Genomic DNA, 20,713 nt, shown 5'->3' on the forward strand with positions numbered 1-20,713 from the left:
GCATTGGCAGCATAGCTGGGAAGAGAAACTAGCATCAACAGTTACAGGGCATCTTTGTGAAATAGAACATTACAGTGGTGTTTATCCAAACGGGGGTTTACCCAGCTCAGATCTGGGGGTTTGATGCGAATCCAACAATTGGCAGCTATACGTTTATAAGTTAATGTATTTTCCACCACCCGGTTCCTATTCAATGGAATGGTCCTTCATGGCGTTTTCCGCCCAGTGTTGCCAAAGTGAATCCTTTACTGGCTCCTATTTTGGAGGAGGAATTCGCTATTTTAAAAAGTTGAGTTACAGCAGCATTCACATTTAAGCTTTGCTTCGAATTCATGCAAATTGGTCTGGTTGTGGAAGTGACCACTTTGCTTGTTGCTTCTGGTATCACCACAGCAAAAACCCCGGGTTTGGCAAATTTCCATGATTGCCGTTTGCTGCAATTTTGCCATTTTGCTTCTGGTGCCCCCCCCGAATGAATGCATTCACAGTTTTAACTGTGGACAGGAGACATTCGTGGGCGAGGAGCAGGGGAGATGGGGGTGGGAGTGGAGGAGAGAAATGGGAAAAACGAGGGGGGCAAAGAGGAGAAAGGAAAGTGGGTTATGGTTATTAGTTAAAGTTTCTAAAAGACTTCTTTGGGGGTGGGTGGGCAGGACGTCCTCCCAAAGTGGGGGCCAAGGTGGAAGCCGAGGATTTACTTCCAAGTTAGAACTGCAGTTTCTACACGTGATTATTTTGCAGTGAAAGAAAAATTTATTTATTATTAATAAAAATTCTTTCACATGCAAAATCATTCCTATAATAATACAAACAATAACTTTTGCCCCAGTGGTTGGTGATCATTCAGATGAAGCAGAGGGCATTTCGAGGATAGGTGGACATTCCCTATCATTCCACGTGCGGTAGTGGATGGAGTGGTAGTTTCCAGATGACCGCTATGTGAGGGGAAATGAAACAAGAGGCTGGAGGGGAGAGATGTGAAACTCCAGAATTCCCATAGCCCTCGAGCCAATGGACCCCACAACTAAATCCAAACTTTAAAATATATAATCCAATCAATACTAATATAATATATAATATAATAATTTATTATTTAACTAATTATAATCAATTTAAGTTATTCGTGGGGGGCTTGCTGAGGCACCAGAGCTATCTGGAGAGAAGGCTTCAATGTTCAGGGACACTACAGTTCCAGAAATTCCATAAGCACTGAGCACAGGATCAGTTAAAGTGGAGTTCAATCCCGAGTTTATCTCCCCCAGTGTGGATGCCAACCTAAGAGAAAGGCAACTGTTACAACAGGGAAGGCAGAGCATGTAGATGAAATGATGTGAGGCATACATGAACAAGCAGGCATAGGATTGTCAATGTGGCCAGAAATGGTATGGGGGCTCTGACAAGGAGGGCTCCTCTGAATATTTGGCTGGCCAGGGATGTGGGACAATAGAGAGGATGGAAGAAAGGTAAAGCTGTCATTCACGTTGCAATGTCCTAACCCTCGGAAGTGACAAAAGGGTTCAGGATGCCTTAGAGGCACACACTGAGCATGGCGAAAGGAGTCCCAATTCGGAATCAGTTGAATCCGCATGGTATGCACCGGGTGTGGTACATACAATTTGCCCACTCACTCCGCTTTGCTGAATCCACATCATTGTGAATTGGCCTTGGATTCGATTTCCCCCCTCGATGCGGGAAGGGCACACGGGAAAGGGCAAGGGCAACCAGGTGTGAAATAAACACCTCCACGTTATAACGTCAAATTGCATATGGTTTGACCTGCAGTCACCCTGAATTTTAGCTCAACTTTTTAAACTCTGTGTGATAAATGCCCAATGAGAACATATATGACGCTTATTGGCCCTCCCAACAGCCAACATGTACATGCTATTATCGCAACCCATGTTTGCGTTGTGTGAACAATTCTCATATTGTTCTTATTTTACTTCCCAAATGCTATGTGGACAGAAACTTGGAAGAAATGTGCTATTGTAAACTGCATCCCCCATTATTTTCTTCCTTTCTGTATCCCAAGAGTGTAAAAAGTAATGTATCTTACCTTTAACATGACTCACTCATTCTGTGTCACAACAGGAAACAACTTTTCCCCCCTTGGTCATTCATGTGATGGCGGCAGGAATGGCTTTCAGCAAGGAGGATGAACCATCACATGGTTCAGATGCTGGCTTGTTTTTTTTTTTTTCTTTTTGCTCTACTCTGGCCTCATATTCTCAATGGATGAGGGAGCAGTGAAAGGAGCTAAAGTCAGTGGTGAGAGGGGGAGAGGAGGAGGACAGGAGGAAAATATGGGGAAAGAGAGGAAATAAGTGGAATAGATGAAGCTGTGCTGTGGAAAAAATGGGACATCTGAATGTTTTGATTTTCATGCAAAAGCATTAGATAGCAAGAGCCCTCAATTGCTTTTGTTCTTGGTTTGCTTCTTTTCTTTGAATTTGCTGCTCTGGCTTTCTCTCTCTAGCAAACCCTTCTTTCCTCTGTAGCAGCGGGTATGTTCACTGAGGCTTAAAAAAAACCACCTGGTTGTATGTCTTTCCCGCTTACACATCTGCCCTACATTTTAGACATTTATTCCCCCCTTTACAAACACTTATCTGAAAAACTACTAAAATTCTGATTCTATTTCTGTTGTGTAGTTTTGTTAAGAAACTGCAGTATCCATTGTTGATCTTCTGCTGGCTTCTGTGCATCTGCTACTATCAGGAATTCCCTCTTACTGTCTGCAGTCCCAGTACACCCTAGAAATTACATCAAAGCAAGAAAATGTTTCTGAAACATGTTTTTGTGCGCATATCAGGGGAATGGGAGGTAGGAAAGAAGAAAGTCCAAATTCCTTGGATGCTGGAGATACCTACCATCATTGGATCTTGTTTTATATTTTTAAGGCCGTAACTTTACATCTGTTTACTCAAAAATAAAAATTTGTCCCTTGAACTTTTTGTTAAAAACAAAAAAAAAACATCACAAGACCCACATCTATATAGACATACTAAAAAAAAAATTCTTGCTCTTAACATTAAGAACACTAATTGATAATGAACAATCCCTGAAGAGAGAAAGTCTCAAAATTATTCTGTGCTTATCGTCTAAGAGTGCTACTCAACGCTGGTCTGTGGTCCCAGCTTAGTGTGCTCTATTGAGTAGGGTTGCCATCCCTGGGGACCCTCAAACCGGGAAAAAATGTAGGACAAGGTTTAAAAATTGTGGACCTTTTTTAAAAAAAAAATCCTGGCAGAGGAAATTAAAAAACAGGTCCTCCCTTTTTTAAACCTTGTCCAAAGGCTCGTGGGCCGTGGTGACAGCGTCCCCCAAGCCCCTCCCGGCCTGGGAGGACTCCGTGATCGCGGAGCCCCATCCAGGGCCTGTGCATGGGCTTAGGAGGCAGCGTCCCCCAAGCCCATGCCAGGCCTGGGAGGACTCCGCGATCGCGGAGCCCCATCCAGGGCCTCGTCTGGGGGTGAAATCCCAGGGAATCCCCCTGCTCCCCCGCGTGCCTGTCACCACCTTCCCCCACTCCTCTCCCCCTCCCCCGCGCGGAGGAGTGCTGCCTCCGTTCCACCTTCGCCTCCTCCGCGCGGCCTGGGGGAGAGGGCAGGGAGTGAGGGTGGTGGCGCGGCGCACGGGAGGGCGCTGCCTCCAAGCTTCGCCTCCTGCTCCCCAGGCAGGCCTCGCTGCCCTCCTCTTCCTCCCCACCTCCCCGAGGAAGCGGAGGAGGGCAGCGAGTGCCTTGCCTGTGGCGCAGCAAACCCAGGGTGCAACCGGGGGGGGGCTCCCATTTGTTTGGGGCTGCACCTGTGCCGGGAGGGTCCCCCCAAAATCGGGAAATTCCCGGTTGCAGCCGGGTTATTGCAAGCCTATCTATGAGTCATTGGCTGTTAGTCTACAGCATATTTCTAGGAAAGAAAGAAACAGTTGTTTGATTCATGCCAACCCTATAATGTCAGATCTCCAGGTCATCCTGTTATCAACAGCCCTGTTTCGGTCTTGCAAATTCAGGGCTATGGCTTCCTTGATTGAGTCTATTCACCTCATGCATGGGTAGACAAGAAGTTATTACAACCTTCTTCTGCAAGTAGAGCAGAAATGCTTGTTGACTTGAAAGAAAGAAACTAGAATAGTTAATTTGTCATTATTAGAAGGTTTCATTTTCCCACAGTGAATAAAAACTCACATATGAAATATAAGAAGAATCAAGTAGTGTTATATAGTTCTTAGAACAGAATTTTAAAAGTATCTGTTGGTAATTTGAAGAATAAATTAGTGGCAGAAGGAAGAAAATGTATTGCTTAAAAACAAACATTGGACTGAAAGTGATTATAATGGTACCTTAGTGGCCACTGTATGGATGCATTAAAAATGTGTGATTAATTCTGCATCTGTTATTTCAACATGAGGCATATCGCAGCATTCCACATGTAACGGTGGCTTCTCAAGGGCCTCATAATAGTTCTGAATAGCAGCACAATTCTTGGATTTTGAGGACATTGCTGTATGCATTAGAGAAAATATTCATGTCACTGAATTCTATTTTTGTGTTTGATTTCCATCAGACATCTGTGCAGGGTACTATAGGAGATAAGAAACAGAGCACATTTGATATGAAATTTATTGTTATCACAGCTACTGTTGGTGTTCTTTGACTCATATATGTGTATAGTTATTAGATGGAACCAATATAGTTTTAACTGAGTAAAGAATTATATGTGCCATGGACCTAAATATTGTGGGCAGTTTATGACAACCACAATTAGAAATCCATCATGCCACCAATCAATTTTCACACAGACAAGTGACCACATGACTCACTGTGCAGGCTGTTTGCCATTCAGCATATGGAGAGCCACATGGTGGTCCTTCTCCATGGTGGAGCTACAACGTCTTCTTCCCAGGATGCAGCACAGAACTTGCTGGCTCATTGGCTAATACACCTGGCTGAAGTGAAGGAAGATGTCTTCACTCCAGTTGGATGCATGGGTGGGGTATTTATGGAGATTGCCACTCGCTTACTCAGCAGTCCTGCTTAGACCATCTTCTCACACACCCTCCATCATTTTTAGCTCTTTGGCAAGTGGTGTGTACTATGTTCTACTATGTGGATAACTCCAGTATTTTGTCACAACTGTGGAGGGGTGTATGTCACATGGCTCCTGGATCTGGGACATAGTTCAATGTCCAGGGGCACTGGTAACATATGGGTGTCCCCTTAATGTACTCAGGGTGGGTGGGGTGGGGTGGGGTGGGATGATACCTTTCTGGCATTCCCCGATGACAGGGGATCATGATGGATGCTGGCCCAAGCGGATCCTGCCCTGTCATGCCCTTGGACCAGTGCCAGCTGGAGTTGGGCTCATTGATTGACAGGTGAGTTGGTTGATGCCTGGATCCAGACCCATGCATTTGTCCAACTCCGTATCGGCTGTAATCAATAAAGTTGCGGCCATCTTTTCTCCAATCAAGTTGTTTGTGTGGTTGTTGAGGTGACATCTCCCTTGGACTCGCAGATGATATAAAAATGCCATATCAGGTGGAATGCCAGTCTCAAGGGTGCTTGTCTTGTTTAATAGAAATGTTTTGAGGGAGATGAAATCCTGACTTTCAACTAGATTGCACGTTTAATAAAATGTGTTCTTATTTATTTGTTTGTTTTATTTCATTTCATTTCTATGCTGCCTTTCTCCCAGAAAGGGACCCAAGGTGGCTCACAAGTTAAATAATTTAAAAGATTTTACAATAATTTTTTTAAAAAAAGTTAAAATCAACTAGCTAAAAACAGTATAAAATGACATAAAGCCTGCATCTGCACTGCAAAAAATAATCCAGCTTGATACCACTTTAACTGTCAACTTTAACTGACATGGTATGGAATCTGGGAACTGTAGTTTGTTATGGCACCCGAGCTCTGTGATAGAGAAGGCTAAATGTCTCACAAATCTACACTTCCCAAAATTCCATAGCATTGAGCCATGGCAGTTAGAGTGGTGTCAAACTGGATTATTTCTGCAGTATGGATGCAGCCAAAAATATGCAAAAGTTTTTTTAAAATATCCAAAGCACACACCCCATATAATAGCCTCCTTGACATGATTATATTTTAAAAGCCTGCTTGAATATATGTGAAAAAGCCCCAGTTCAAAGGGCTTATAATCTAATAATAGAGGGAATCAACAGTGGAACCCTATTGTTATTATCATGAGAATGCAAGGTCTTTGTTTCATATTTCTTTTCATTCCCATTTAACATACCAAAAACAAAACAGATTCAAAAAATAAACAAGTGTACATTTTAACACTTCCAGACCAGGCAGTCATAGGTGATTGCCCTACCTCATTCAGAGGAGGATTTGGGAAATGGTATTAAGACAATAACCTCTTCTATTTGTAACTCTCCTATGTATTCTCACTGCTTCTTTTGTTTTTGTATTTAACACAAAAAACATTTAAGAAGGGAAATAAAGAAAGTGCACAAAGGTTTTTAATTAGTAGTGCTGGGACCTGTCCTATACTAAGTACCTTTAGTATAATATCAAATTAAAATATCCCTGAGGAGTAATGAGCTAATGCTATACTTCAGTAAATAAGCAGAGTAAACCTTGCAAAACTAACAACAACTTCATATACATTGTTGTATGCTCTTTATGGGGACGATCTGGAAAGTGATTGAAAGAGCAAAATCAATCAATCAATCAATCAATCAAAATCAGAATTATAGGGGTCAGCCGACAGAACAAGATGATGGTTATGCCAAGAACAGACTGTAGACTTCCTGACTCCTGGTCTCAGCAGACAATTGTCCTCTTTCCCTTTGAAAGCCTGGATGGACTTTACTGGAAGAGAAAAATCTACAAACACGACACATTCCTCTATCATAGGGAGCCTTTGTTCCTTGATATAGGAACTCTTTTAATTACTTAAATAACTTCGCAGTATGTGGTGGGAAGGGGTAAATTTGTTAATAGCTTTTATTAACCATGACCCCAAATGGTTACATTAGAGCAATTCTTGTGTTCAGATGCTAGGGTTAGAATTCACAAGACAAAAAGAGAAATGTTTCAACATATGACAATGCCTTTATAATATAAAATTACTTAAGATTAGGATGTCTTAACAATATAACTTGGGATGGAAGATTAGTTTAGAATCAATGCCATTACCAGATTTTCTCTCTCTCATAATACAAGAATGGCAGGGCCAGAAAAAAGGAAAGCATTTTTTTAGGACACACACAAGAAAATATTTTTGCACCAAGTACTTGGATGAGAGACTGCCAAGGAATACCAAGTGCTATAGGCTATATTTCAGGCGAAAGAACTGGCAAAGCCTACTCTGAATATTCCTTGCCTAAGAAAACCCTATGAAATTCATGGGGTCACCATAAGTCAATGGGCAACCTGAAGGCATGTACACACACGCAGTTAAAGCTTTGGAAGTGACTAACCTAAGTGTGTAGTAGTGGTATGCAACAAGCAACTTTAAAAGAGGATTGGGCATACTAATGAAAGACGGAGGCTATTAGTGTCTTCTTGTCATGTTGGATATATATGCCCTTCCCTGTCAGTGTATTAGAAGATAACACAAACAGGATGCTGCTGTTGCACTCATGTCCTGTTTATGGGCTTCCCATAGATAACTGGTTGGCCACTTGTGAACATAACACTAGACTAGACAGGGCATGGTGGACAAAATGTAGCCTCTTAGCCACATACCACACCAGGCCCTTTTGACAGCATTCAATGCTCGCAGAAAAATACCCCAGAAAAAAAATTGGTGAAGATGTTTTTTCTCCTCCTGGAAGCTTCCTGGAGTAGTAATTTTACATAGAAATAGGCTAACCCCCTCCCGCAAGACTGGCCAAATTTTAAAAAACCACCCCATCAAAACTAAAAAAGGTCTATGTTGTTGTTATATGTCTTACATGTTTATATTGGAAACTTAATAAAAAATAAATGCCAAAAACAACAGAAGTGGATTTTTAGTCAGTTCTAGTTTTGATTTTGTTTTGATTTTTAGTGTGGCCCACAGAGCATCATGGATCCTCTGAAGCTGCCTGGCCCTGAGTGAGGTCCTTGCTGTGACCCACCATCTTTTAAAAATGTTTTTACCTACAGAGACTCTTGTTTGTTCCTTCAGTAGATACATGCTGAAATTTCATGAACGTACACTATCTTCCCTGGGAGGGCAGTGCAGATGAGTCAGGATTTATACCCCAGCATGTTCAGGCAACCCCCAACATCTGTGACTGAAGATCAGCCACCAAGGCTCAGCTCAAGGGCTGCAAGTAAAGTTCCTCTGGTTGGTGAGCACAAGAGATGAAGCCTTTTCTCTTGTGCCCTTAATATTATGGAATTTCTTCCATACTTTAAATCAATGGGATGCAATTATTTGTTCTTACTCTGAATTTTTCATGTTATTATTTATTTCATTTTTACATTACAGATCCACAAGTGCTATCCAGCTTGACGTACATACTCAGAAAATAGACAGATTTTCCAGACTATTTGCTCTCTGACATCTATCCTGGCCATGAAGCAGTGGACAGAGAGCCTTCTCACACCATGCTGTTATGTTGGGTTATTCCATCTGAAAACCATTTCATCTGTACTCATGAGGATAGTAGATTGTTGATGCTGTTTATCACACCCTCACTGCATTTATGTTTTAATAGTGTAATTTTTCCATCATGACTAATGCTCTTATCACCACTCCATTTACCTTGTCTTTTGGTTCATGATTAGTTTGCCTAATTTTTCCAAGAAATACACATAGCCAAAAGAATGCAATTATGTCATAACATCATTATGGCACACTCATCACTGCCCAGATTTCGCCTCTCAAAGGGAGACACAAGAAGAGAAATCCCCACCATTTTTGATATCTTTCTTCTTGAACAATAAAGAGATTTCTAACTTTTTATTCATTGCATTGCATTGCTTTCTCCTCTAGGCAAATTTCCCCCTGCAAGTGTTATGATGTGCTGTAAGCACTACTGCATTTTAATGATTTCGTTCTGCCACTGTTTTGCGATGGAACCAGAGCTTACAGCCTTGTTTGTGAATGCTCTCTGACATCCATGTTTTGCCTGCTATATTATGGTTATAAACACAGATTTGTTTTTGTTTTAAATAACATCTACTTACCAAAGATGCAATGGTTTATCCTCAGTGGATCATGGTTGCTATGTTCCACAAACACAACGGAATTTTCAATAACTTTGGAAGAGGGGAAAACACTTTGCCAAAGTGCCAGATATCATGATCATATCATGTCAAGGTTGGCTTCATTTTCTGATTATTTATTCGCTATTGGAAACAATGTAAGCACTCAAAAAAGACTACTCAGCAAAATCTCTGTAGCAGAGAAACAGCTTGAATCCTTGGAATGTGGATTCCTTAAAAGCCTCCAGATTGTGAGACGTTACAGAAGCTACTGAAGACATCCTTTAGATTTTCCTGTATTTTAAATGTTATTGTCATTATTTTCTTCTTTTTTATGTTTAGAAGATGCAAATGCAATCCCAGATCCCTAGACTGATATTTTTGATTTTTGCACATTTCAAAGACTTTTTAAAAAGTCTTTTGGAGAAAAAAAAAAGAAGTGATTTCCAGAAAGCAATAAATATTGAAAAGGAAGTATGGCAAGGTAATTTCCTCTACTAAATACATATCATATGTTTAATCACATATAAAAACAGCTGCTATTTTAAACACAGCTAGTAAAATGCCATTCGTTATGGCTGGTGTAGGAGTGGGCAAATGTTGGCCCACCAGATGTGTTGGACTGCCACTCTCATCATCTCTGACCTTTAGCTATATTTGCTAGGGCTGATAAGATTTGTAGTCTTGAGAATCACTAATGTGGAAGGAAGCATAATTTCCACAAGTGATCAATTGACATGGTAAAGCTGATTACAGATGTGTATGTATCACACATTTCAAAATGCCTGCTCAGTGTGTGCAGTGTGCAGCTAAAAAGATATAAACCAAGAGTACACGTTTGGGGCAAATCTGAATGTTGCCATGCCATATCCTCCAACATTTCACATATGAAAACCATGGCAAAAGTTATTAATGAAAAAAACAGACAAACTAGGAGAGGCTGCACTAGTTTGCTTTTGCATAAACAAGATTCCACCCTCCTCCTCTGCACCCACTGAGTTAATTGAATGCAAATTACTTCTGCACTTTTGAATTCAGTTTACACTAAATGAAGTAAACTGAGAATGAAGGAGAAAGTGAAAGAGAGAAAAACTGGGACATTTGGAAAAGTAGCTGAAAAAGTGGGATGACAGAGGAGTAATCAGTACAGTTACTGCCAAGTCAGGGCAGTTGGTGGGTATGCTGTGCTGGCTGTGACTTGGACTGTAAGGTAAAGGGTAAGTTAGGAGAGGCTAAGGTGGGAGAAGTGATGATATTAACTTCCAGCGGGTTTGTGGGATGGATGGATGGTGCCAGCAACAACAACAATAGCTATGAGAGGAAAGTAGCTCAGGGACATGGATGTTGTGTGGAATCATAGCCACAATCTGGGTCTTCTCCCAATGTGCTACCTAAAACAATGGTATATTTCATGAGAGATCAGGTCTTTTAGTCATTTATAATATTGTTGTTGTGATGTGTCTTCAAGTAATTTCTATTTATGTCTACCCTAAAGCAATCCTGTCCTGGGATTTTCTTGGCAAGATTTGTGCTGAGGGGTTTCTCATTTCCTTCCTCTGAATGTGTGAATTGCCCAAGGTCACTGAATGGGTTTCCTTGGCCAAGCAGATATTTGAAGCCTGGTATCCCACAGTCCTAGTCCAATACTCAAGACACAACACCACATTGGCTTTCTATTTATGGTATACTGTGGGTAGGCAGCTTCAAGGACCATAATCCTTATTTTTATCTGACAACCAGACTTGGACTGGATAGTGCTTTGAATATAGAACACCTTTAAAAAGAAAGCTGAATTATGGTAGTTCTTTCAACAGAGGACTGACTTCTATAGAAGAAAATATTGTCTGTCACTACACTATCCATGGTTTACACAATAAAAGAAAAAGGGCACATGCAAGTAAAATGGAGGCACTTAATTGGCTTTTATTGGCCCTTGATGTAATGCTTTCCTGATGGAAGCTGTAATCCTAAGCTTTAATGAATCAACATTCATTAAAGTTGTATAAATGAAGCCACTACATGAGTGTCTAGAATCATAGTTTTAAGCTTTTTATACAGTGGAAGGTCAGATACTTTCCCCCAAAGATTTCTCTCTAAAGAATAATGGACTAACATTGCTGACATCACTATTAATAGAACTAGGTAAGACTGATTAGTTAGGCTTAACCTACTTGCTTGGACGGCACCTCCAACTCGGCTGCTTTCTAAAAATGGGCACAAAGCTCCATGTTGGTAATTGTTTAAACCTCTTTGTGAACAAAAAATGTAGTTACACCAAAAAAACTGAAGGTTTGATGACAGCTGGTATATTTTCCTTAAAATACCAAAATATTATTGAATAGAATAAGTGGCCATAGCAGAACGGGGGGGGGGGGTTAGAATTGATTTGTACATTTGTTTGTTGATAGATAATGACATGAAATAAATATTGCAGGATAAAAAAGACACAGGAAGTGAGTATTTGGTGGAATGCTATGAAACAAACATGCTTAAAGCTTATTTGACCTTGAGGAATTTGCATGGTATTCTACATTCTGACTGTTATTTTAAACATTAAACACAGATGGAAACTCTGGCCCTTTTAAAAATATGTGAACAACATAACGCCAAATTCAGTCTGCTTACTTATCCCCCCCCCCCCTTCCCAACATGTTTTGTTGATATTCAAAATTCTGACCCCCCCCTTCTGCATCATTTAAGATTTGGACAAATAAATAAGAATAACAGCCACAAAGACTTCCTTATATAAAAGTTTCATGAAACTGGAATATGTATGATAAAAATATTGGTCAACTTTCATTGATTTTCCTTTTGCTTACAGGATATCCAGTAGAAAATAAAATATAGCATCTTAAAGTTTGTACTTGAAAAAAGTGTCATGTTTCAGCAATGTGTTTCTCTGTGGAAGTAAATTCTCTAAATGGAATTGTATACATAGAACAATTGGACAGACAGAATCTAAATCTAATATGGGATCTTTGAGCATTGGCATTAATCCACCCTGAAAGGGGTTTGTCTTGGCAAAATTGAAAACACACACAAATCTTACTTGGACTGCAATCTCCAGAAGGTTTTGGTGAGCTAAAAAGACTACCAAATTTGGAAGGAAGTCAAAGGGAATCCTATTAAGGGTGGGTCATCAGAGAAAAGCTGCACAAAAAGAACTGGGCTTCCAACAAATCTGGTTGGCAGGCGGTGACCAGCAGGTGGGTGAGTGGTACAGACTCACCAGAAATGTCTCTCCCAGGTTCCTGCTCACCTACGAAAGGCTGGAAGGGTAAGCATTTTTTTCTTCTTCTTTTCTCTCTCTTTATACTCCAGACATATGTGGCTTTTGGTCTCTTTGCTGGCCTTTAGGTGTCCTTTTGGGTAAGGTGACAAAGGCCTCATGGGGAAAGCACTATATACCACTTTTGTGGGAGCAAGTACTAGTGAATTCAGTAGGACTTATATCTAATTAGACCTGCATCAGTTTGCATGACATGCTGTCAACCCTACACTCACTTTCCTGGGAATTACATTTTGAAGATGAGACAGCAAGGGGGTAGCGGCAACACATGTGGGGGCTGAAGTAATTACCCAATCCAATGAGAGTGCAAGTGGGAAGTCAAAACATTGGAAAACAGAGAAAGGCTATTTGAATATTTAAGTATGCACATGCATGGTGGGAGGAAACAAAAGAAAACCCTGTAGACACTGGATTGGACACAAATCAGTAGGGGTAACATGTGCACACAGTACATCCCAATGTACAGTAACTCCGTGATCAGGTCCCGTGTGGCTTTCCAAACTGATTTCTGTGTGGATTAAACAGGTGTGTGTACTAACAAAGGGGCCAAACCAAGTCAGAATACGCCACAGTATCCCGAGATACAGCTCTTGTGTAGATTTAGCCTGAGCTGTAAAGTAGTGAGCTCTATTTTCGTGTTAGGCCCAACTTCACCCCCAATGTTTTTGCTTTATTTTCTTCCTTTTTAAACAGAGGAAATGTAGACAACATTAATGGCATGGACTTTAAGTAATTCATTATGGTATTATGTAGAGTGTGGTGCAGGAATTTTCATTATTTCCCCTTCCCACCCCCAGGCAAAGGAATTCTAATACGTAGTTCCTCCGGTGTTTATTTTCAATGAGGAAGTTGTGGTATTCATTAGTGTTTTAACTGTTCGCTTCCTTGTTTGTTTTTTCTATAGGAAGACCCTCCTTCAAAATGGTTTCCTCTAATGATGAGTGCATTCTTGACTGTGTGTGTGGTTTATGAACTCGGGCGGGGGAGAGAGATGGGTCACACAATAATACATAAACAAACCTGCCTGCTGGGGTGATTATAAATGAAGTTGGGATGTGTCAGCAAACAACTGATATCCCATTATTGCCCTTCTGCTGGGATCTTTACCCTTGGATTTATTTCTGCAATTTGTCAGCAAAGCCAGATCAGAAGCCTCTATCTCTGTCCGTGGATGGCAAGCCCGTTTTGCTTAACGGTGGTGCATGCACGCGACCACACTAGCAGGCACATGCACACTGTGCCGCCATTGATTTTAATGGGACTTGAGTATGAGCAGATTTTTGTATATGCGGGGGGGGGGGCAGATCCTGCATGGATACGGAAGTCCAACTGTATGTATATAACATCTGGATTGGGCTAGAGCTGGAAAATATCTTCAATCTCTGTGCAATTGGAGGGACTGAATTGTCAAGGATCCTTGAATTGCTCAGGACAGTCCTAAATCCACGAGATTAATTTTATCGGTTCTCAGAGTTAAGTTGTAGACCAGGATTCTGTTTTTAGAATATACAAAGTGCAGATATTACTTAGTGAAAAACAATAGTATTTCCCAGCTGCAAAGATCATGTGATTTATTAATATTTATGCTGCAATTTAGTCTGCTTAATTCAGAAACATTTCCTAAAGAAATGAGAAGCATCTGTATCTGATTCTTCTCAACATCATGATATGTTGGTAGAACAATCTAAAAATTAAAAACTTATTTAAATTGCAAATAGAATTTTCAGTCTGTGAACTGAAAATTCATTTTTTTATAAAAGATTAATGAATAGGCATTCCAACATATGAGTCAGATCCCAGTTTTATAACACTTGCATATCAGATCTTTCTGCTAGGTTTGCTGTCCGGTCTAAAACAACAGTGTGTACAGTGACTCTACATTTTGCTGCTGCAGTAGTTGGTATTCATTGACTATTTTGGAGATTATCACACTGGCTTTTTTCTCCCAGTCTGGGCATGAGCTGAGACCATGTAAAAATGGATGTTATCGCAAAGCTCTGTGCTCTGATCAGGACTTCTCCCATACTTTGCAAATAACAGGACTTTCTCGCTTTTTGCAAAGTATGGGAGAACATAGTAACAAAAGAGATCATTGCACGGCTTTCCCCCCTGATCTGGGCACGGGCTGAGACCGTGTAAAAGCAGATGTTATTGCAAATTATTGTTGCAATATTGCAATTAATGTTGACTCATTTAATCAATAGTTGAATTATTAATCACCATGTTGATAAATTGCATTCATTCAATGAGTCTACATTATCTAGAACTATCAACAGGATTTAGGTCATTGTATAGATTTCCATAGGTATGAAATACACTAAGGGCACCAGATCCTGTCTGATCCTGGAAACTAAGCAGTGACAGCCCTGGTTAGTACTTGGATGAGAGACCGCCAATGAATACTAAATGTTGTAAGGCTGTTTTTTGGACAAAAGAATTGGCAAATCAGCTTTGATAATTCCCTGCCTAATAAAACCATATGAAATTCATGGGTTCGCCACAAGTCAACAGGTCACCTGAAGGTACACACACACACACACACACACACACACAAAGAGAGAGAGAGAGAGAGAGAGAGAGAGAGAGATTTTCATAATATCTGAGTGAATGAACTTTTGTGATTTCATCCAGTAAATGCTGGAAGCAACAAAATTGTTCAGAAAGGCCAATAAGGATAATAAAATGTCTGAATGGTGCTCACTATAATGTTATATTTGTGTCCCTTTATTGTTTTGTGTAGATAATTTGAATGGAGGAGGCAGTTGTTAGCAGATGACAGAGAATATCACTCCAGAAAACAAGCAAGTAAATAAAACTTTGATGTTGATGCTAACATTATGAGACCTTGCACTAGTATTGCCTGAGTAGATATATGGACAGACTTACCATCTGGGCTTATTAAAGAGTCTGGGTCCTGTTTTTTTGGGGGTGGGGGGTGGGGCGGGGGTTGTCTTCCTTACGTAGAGTAAATGGAGCTGGTGCTGGAATGGAGAGAGTTGCTGTAAGAATGTGAGACAATGGCTCCAGTTTATGTTAGAGAGTTTATTCCACCCAGAGCACCAAAGTTTTTGAAGTCAGCTTTAATTGTGTTTCCAGCCTGTAAAAAAAAAGAAAAGAAAGGAAAAAAGTTAACCATTGACTGAATTGTCCAACACTTAATCAGCATAACACGCCAACATCTCTATAACATCTACAGAGGACTTGAAGACTTGTCTCCTCTTCTAATCTTTTGCAGCGAGGCAGGATCTACCACACCCAAAACATTCCCAGCAAATTAGCTCATACAATAGAATGAAGCATGGGAATGCTGTGAGGATATATAAGAGACATATTGTAAATCAGCTCATACATTAAAAGGGCCTGTGGAAATGATATAATAGCTACTTTTTAACTTGATATGTAAAGTGATATATATTGGCTTATGCTTCATTGCCTTTGAGGGCAGCGTGACTCAAAGTGGCAAGTTACATGGGGAAATGAATCCTAGTCAGTGAAAGTGAGATGCAGACTTATGCCATCCTTTCCCCCAATATCCTTTTAATTGTCATTTATAAGAAACAGATGACGACAGGCGAGACATCCCTAAAACACAATCTGTTCTGAATTTTAACATGACATTGAGCGAGCCAAGTAACAAGGATATTGTGACAGGATTAATAGTTGGGTAGCTCTCCCTATACACTGCCCTAAGCTAAACTATGCCTATCCAACAGCCTCAGAGTTCAATTGATGGAGATTGGTGCCATCGTTGTGCCTGTACAATATGTCTGCCATTTTTAAAAAAATCTGGAGACAAAGGAACATTAATAACAGCTGGTGGTAGTGAGGAAAAAATTATCCATATTGATAGTCACAGATGAAGTAGCAGCAAAAGGGGGGTATACATTGAAAGAAAGCTGAATATGATGTAGCTGGTGCCAGCCTAAGACTGAAGCAGAAACTCCTGCTAGGGCCAATGGTTCAAAGAACCTTGCTGTTGAATTCAGAACTAATTCATCTACAGTCAGCCCCTTGTATCCATGAATTCTGCATCCAAGGATTCAACCATCCCTGGCCTGAAAATATGTATTTTAAAAAATCCAAAAAGCAAACCTTGATTTTGCCATTTTACTATGTCATTGTATATAATGAGACTTGACCATCCATGGATTGTGGTATCTAATGGAGTGTGGTCCTGGAGCAAAACCCAAGCAGATACCAAGGGTCAACTGTATTTAGAATTCATATTGTTACTTGAAGCAGCATGCTTTAGACTGCTCCATCACAGATCTAGTTCTTACACCAGAGATTAGAGTGGGACTGAAAATCATGTGGCCGAACAAATATTTTTGGACTGCAACCCCCAGCAGTCCCAGATAATATAGCCTATGAAGAATGGGAAGAATGCTAAGAGCTGCAGTCCAACAAATTATAGAAGACTGCATGCTTCCCACCTGCTGGATTAGAAAACAGATTATGATCAGAGAGACCTGAGTTCAACCTTCACTTAGCCATGAGGCTCATTAGGTGACCTTGGGTCAACCGCTCTTTCCCCTTCCGCTCAATCAGCCTCCACAGAATTGTTCTGATAATAAAACAAGAGCAATTGGGGACCTCCCCTGAGTTCACTGGAAGCTGAATGAGAAAGAAATTCCATCAATAAAAAAGAGGGCACTCGTATAGGCATGTCTAAGACTGTGTCATGTTAACATTCTACTTTAGAATAGTAGGCATTTTATTTTTATTTTTATAATATTTAGTTTGCACCCTATATCCAAAGTTGGGGGTTGGTGTACAAAAAACAACAACATTCAGACAATTTAAAATTGCAAAAAATAAATTATGGTCTAAAACAAGGGTAAACAACTGCTTGGGGGGACAAGGGCCAATTTCCCCCATCCACACCCTCCGCACAACAAACACAAGTACTTCTGTTTTCCTCTGCAATCCTTCTCAAAATTGTTGGATCACTTTCTGTTGCCATTTTGAGAAAGAGAGACGGTGGAAGGAATATAGAAGGAAATGGAAGTATTTGGGGGCAGTATCCCCATTCTGGAGTGCTTGTAGAAGTAAGTGGGGGCATTTTGTTTTTTCCCCACATATTTATGGGGCTTTTATGTTATTTTTTAGGGACATACCATTTTTTAAAATGAGGGCTTTGGCACACTGATGGGGGACTTCAAGGGCCACAAAATGGGGTTGGCTGCTACATGTTGTAATTTGTGCATCACTGGTCTAAAAATATATTAAATGATATAGCATCTATGCATACCTTCCAACTGTCCCTGTTGATTAAACCTCTGTCATCTAACTTTTTCAGCTGCTTTAAGATTGTTCCACTGTTTCTTGTGTCTTGCCCTTCCCAGTAGGCTCAGGCAAAAGCAAACTACTGCACCCTCTCCTAGTTTGTGTGTTCTTCCTCATTATCAACTTTTGCCATCTTGCCCACACTTTGATGTTACTTGGCCACACATGTCCTAGTTTACATTTATGAAATGTCAAGGGATACTGTATGTCTGTATAGGGTGCCAGTGTAATGTGGTGGTTTGAGTGTTGGACTCTGGAGACTAGGCTTCAATTTCCCTCTTGGCTATGGAAACCCAGTGGGTGATCTTGGGACAGTTACACACTCTCAGCCCCAGAAGGTCCATGATAAGTTCACCTTTGGGTTTTCATAGATTGGAAACAAGGATTATATACTTCTGCCAGGATTTTTCAATGACATGGCAAAGACCAAGCTGGATGTTATGGGAGCAGTTTTGTGTCTCCTAAAAGCAGCAGCAGCCCTCCTCCCTCCCCTGTATAATCTGGGATTGCAAAATGTGTGATGTGAAGTTACTCCCTATCCTTTTATAAGCAGCTGAAGATGTTTTGTTTCAGCAGGCTTTTAAGGGCTGCTTGCTCAGGGGGAAAGTGCCTTTGAAGTGCTGTGTTGTTCGTCTTCTTAATGGTTATGCTTTTAACCACTTTTAATTTTATTAATAGTTTAATTATGTTATTTACTTTTGTATAGTGCAAAAAATTTAGCTGTATCTGTTTTAACTTTTTAAAACTGCCTTGAGTCCGAGATTGGGATATAAATAAATATAAATATAATTGTAATTCCCAAGCTGTGCTTTTTCTACTGTAGTCATGCCCTGTTCTTCCTGCCGCCCTCCACTCATTGAAACTCCTTCTTTTCCCACTGTAACCAATGTTTACATATAAGAACTTCAAAGCATTATAAAATTATATGCTAGTAATAACTGAGCAGCAAAGTAGTTATATTTCTAGAAGCAGCTGTAAAAACACACATTAATAAGACAATGTATTTTTAAAGAAAAGAAGATACACTGAAAGTCGATGTTAAATCTAGATTGCCATACATTTCATCTTGTGAGTAAGCAGGTGTGGGGATAAGTTGGACCTTAGCTTTTTGTCCCTGTCCTGTGAGATCAGGGAAAAGGGGGCAAGGTTATGGTAGTTTTAGTAAGGAACCAAAACCTCTCCAGCCTTCTAGCAATCCTGATTGATCCAGACTGCCATTTCCTCACTACTAATATAAGTGATAAACAGTGATTGATATATGAGACACTGGGGTGGTCAAGTGCTGTTAATATCTCCACCCCTACAAGAATCTGTTTCTTACCCCACAGTTGAAAGCTGATCTACTGGGCTGATCTTTTGATATGTATCCAATTCCTTCTCTGGATTCCCCAGGTACTGCTCCTCTTCTTCTGCTGGTTGTCAGGAACAGTCCCAATTAATCATTTTGTTGTCCCACTTTTTCAGTTGCTTAAAATGTGCCATTCTCCTCTCTGCTCCTATTTTCCCCTTCATCTTCTGCTTACTTCCATTGCTACAAAATTCAAAATGCAAAGTTTGCACTCACTTAACTCATCCAAAGGGGAGAGAAGAAGAAAGGCTGAAACTTGTCCTTCCCAGTAGACTTATGCAACAGCAAACTGCTGTAACTTTTTCTAGCTTGTGTGTTCTTCCTCATTAATAACTTTTGCCATCTTGTCCACACTCTGAGGTTCTTTGGCCACATGTGTACCGTTTTTGATCTGTGAAATGTTGTGGAGTCTGATACCACTGATTTTTCCAAATTCAGTGATAACAGCACATGCCAGACCTGAATTCTGAGAGATAAACAGTATTAACGTTTCTATCCGCCAATCATTTCAGAAATGTAAATTCTGAGACATCAGAGACATACGCATGTTGACTTAACATTTAGCCATGGATTCAATTGGTCTGCATTGGCTGGGACCATCAAATGAATTTAGGCCTTGATACATTCTTAGCTTGTTGCATATTTTTAAAGGCTTTAAACTGTCTTTATTGAAATTGCATTTATAATTGATTAATACCCACAAAATATTTGTGCACACTTTTGTGTGTCAGTGAGTGTCCCCACCCCCAACTCTATTACTAGATTTATTATATCCATACTGTAGGGAATGTACAAACCTTTGCAAAAAACCATGTCACATGAATTCTGGGACTGGAATTTGGAATGTTGTGTCACAGCTTGGGTGGCTCAGGGTGAAGGAATTCTTCCGCTTATATTAATTCCTCCCCCCCCCCCCCCCCCAGTATTTGGAATTACACATTTCCTTGCCATTCGTTTAGTTTCAGTAATTCAAATTTTATCACATAAAATATGTCCTATAAGATTCTTGTCTTATTCTGTAACTGCTTGTATAATTTAACTGCCAGTTATAAAGTGCAACAATATGCATATAAAAACAGATACATGGGGAGCATGGCCTGTAACTAGAGTCCCCATAGAAACAGACCTCTGAGACAGACCAAAGACTTGGAAAATGCCTTTCTATAACAGATTACTAAACATTTAGAAAGAAGAGAAGCAGCAGTAAAAGGAAACTTCAGCTACTCTGGTATCTGTTGGAAATCACACTCTGCTATGAATGTGTCCCCAAAATAACTTACTTGCCTTGCTGACAATTTTACTTTCCAGCCGCTGGAAGAAGCATGAAGGAGATTAACTGTCTTGGACCTGATCCGCACCAATAGGGAACAACTGGTCAATGAGGTAGAAAGTAAAAAAGAAAGCTTAGGTGGAAGTGACCACATCATCCTGGGATTTATCATACAGAGGAAAGGGCAAGCTAAATGTAGTCAGATGTGCACTTTGGACTTTAAGAAGGCAGGTTTCAATAGGCTTAAGTAAATAACTGGCTGAGATCCCATGCTCAGAAATACTTAAAGAGTTCATGATGGGCAGGAGCTTCCTAAAAAGGAGATACTGAAGGCAATATTACAAACAACTCCAA

The 20,713-nt window shown here is 40.3% G+C and overlaps 1 long non-coding RNA gene across 1 annotated transcript; it reads right to left on the reverse strand.

Moving 5' to 3' along the window:
• Positions 1-15,477: 15,477 nt before the first annotated feature.
• Positions 15,478-20,550, reverse strand: LOC121917268. The gene is made up of 3 exons (XR_006100993.1): positions 20,370-20,550; positions 19,063-19,272; positions 15,478-15,552 (listed from the first exon to the last, which is right to left on the reverse strand). It is a non-coding gene; the product is annotated as an uncharacterized LOC121917268 (long non-coding RNA).
• Between the last annotated feature and the right edge of the window lie 163 nt (positions 20,551-20,713).

This window comes from Sceloporus undulatus, unplaced genomic scaffold, assembly GCF_019175285.1.
Source record: "Sceloporus undulatus isolate JIND9_A2432 ecotype Alabama unplaced genomic scaffold, SceUnd_v1.1 scaffold_14, whole genome shotgun sequence".
NCBI classification, from domain to species: domain Eukaryota; kingdom Metazoa; phylum Chordata; class Lepidosauria; order Squamata; family Phrynosomatidae; genus Sceloporus; species Sceloporus undulatus.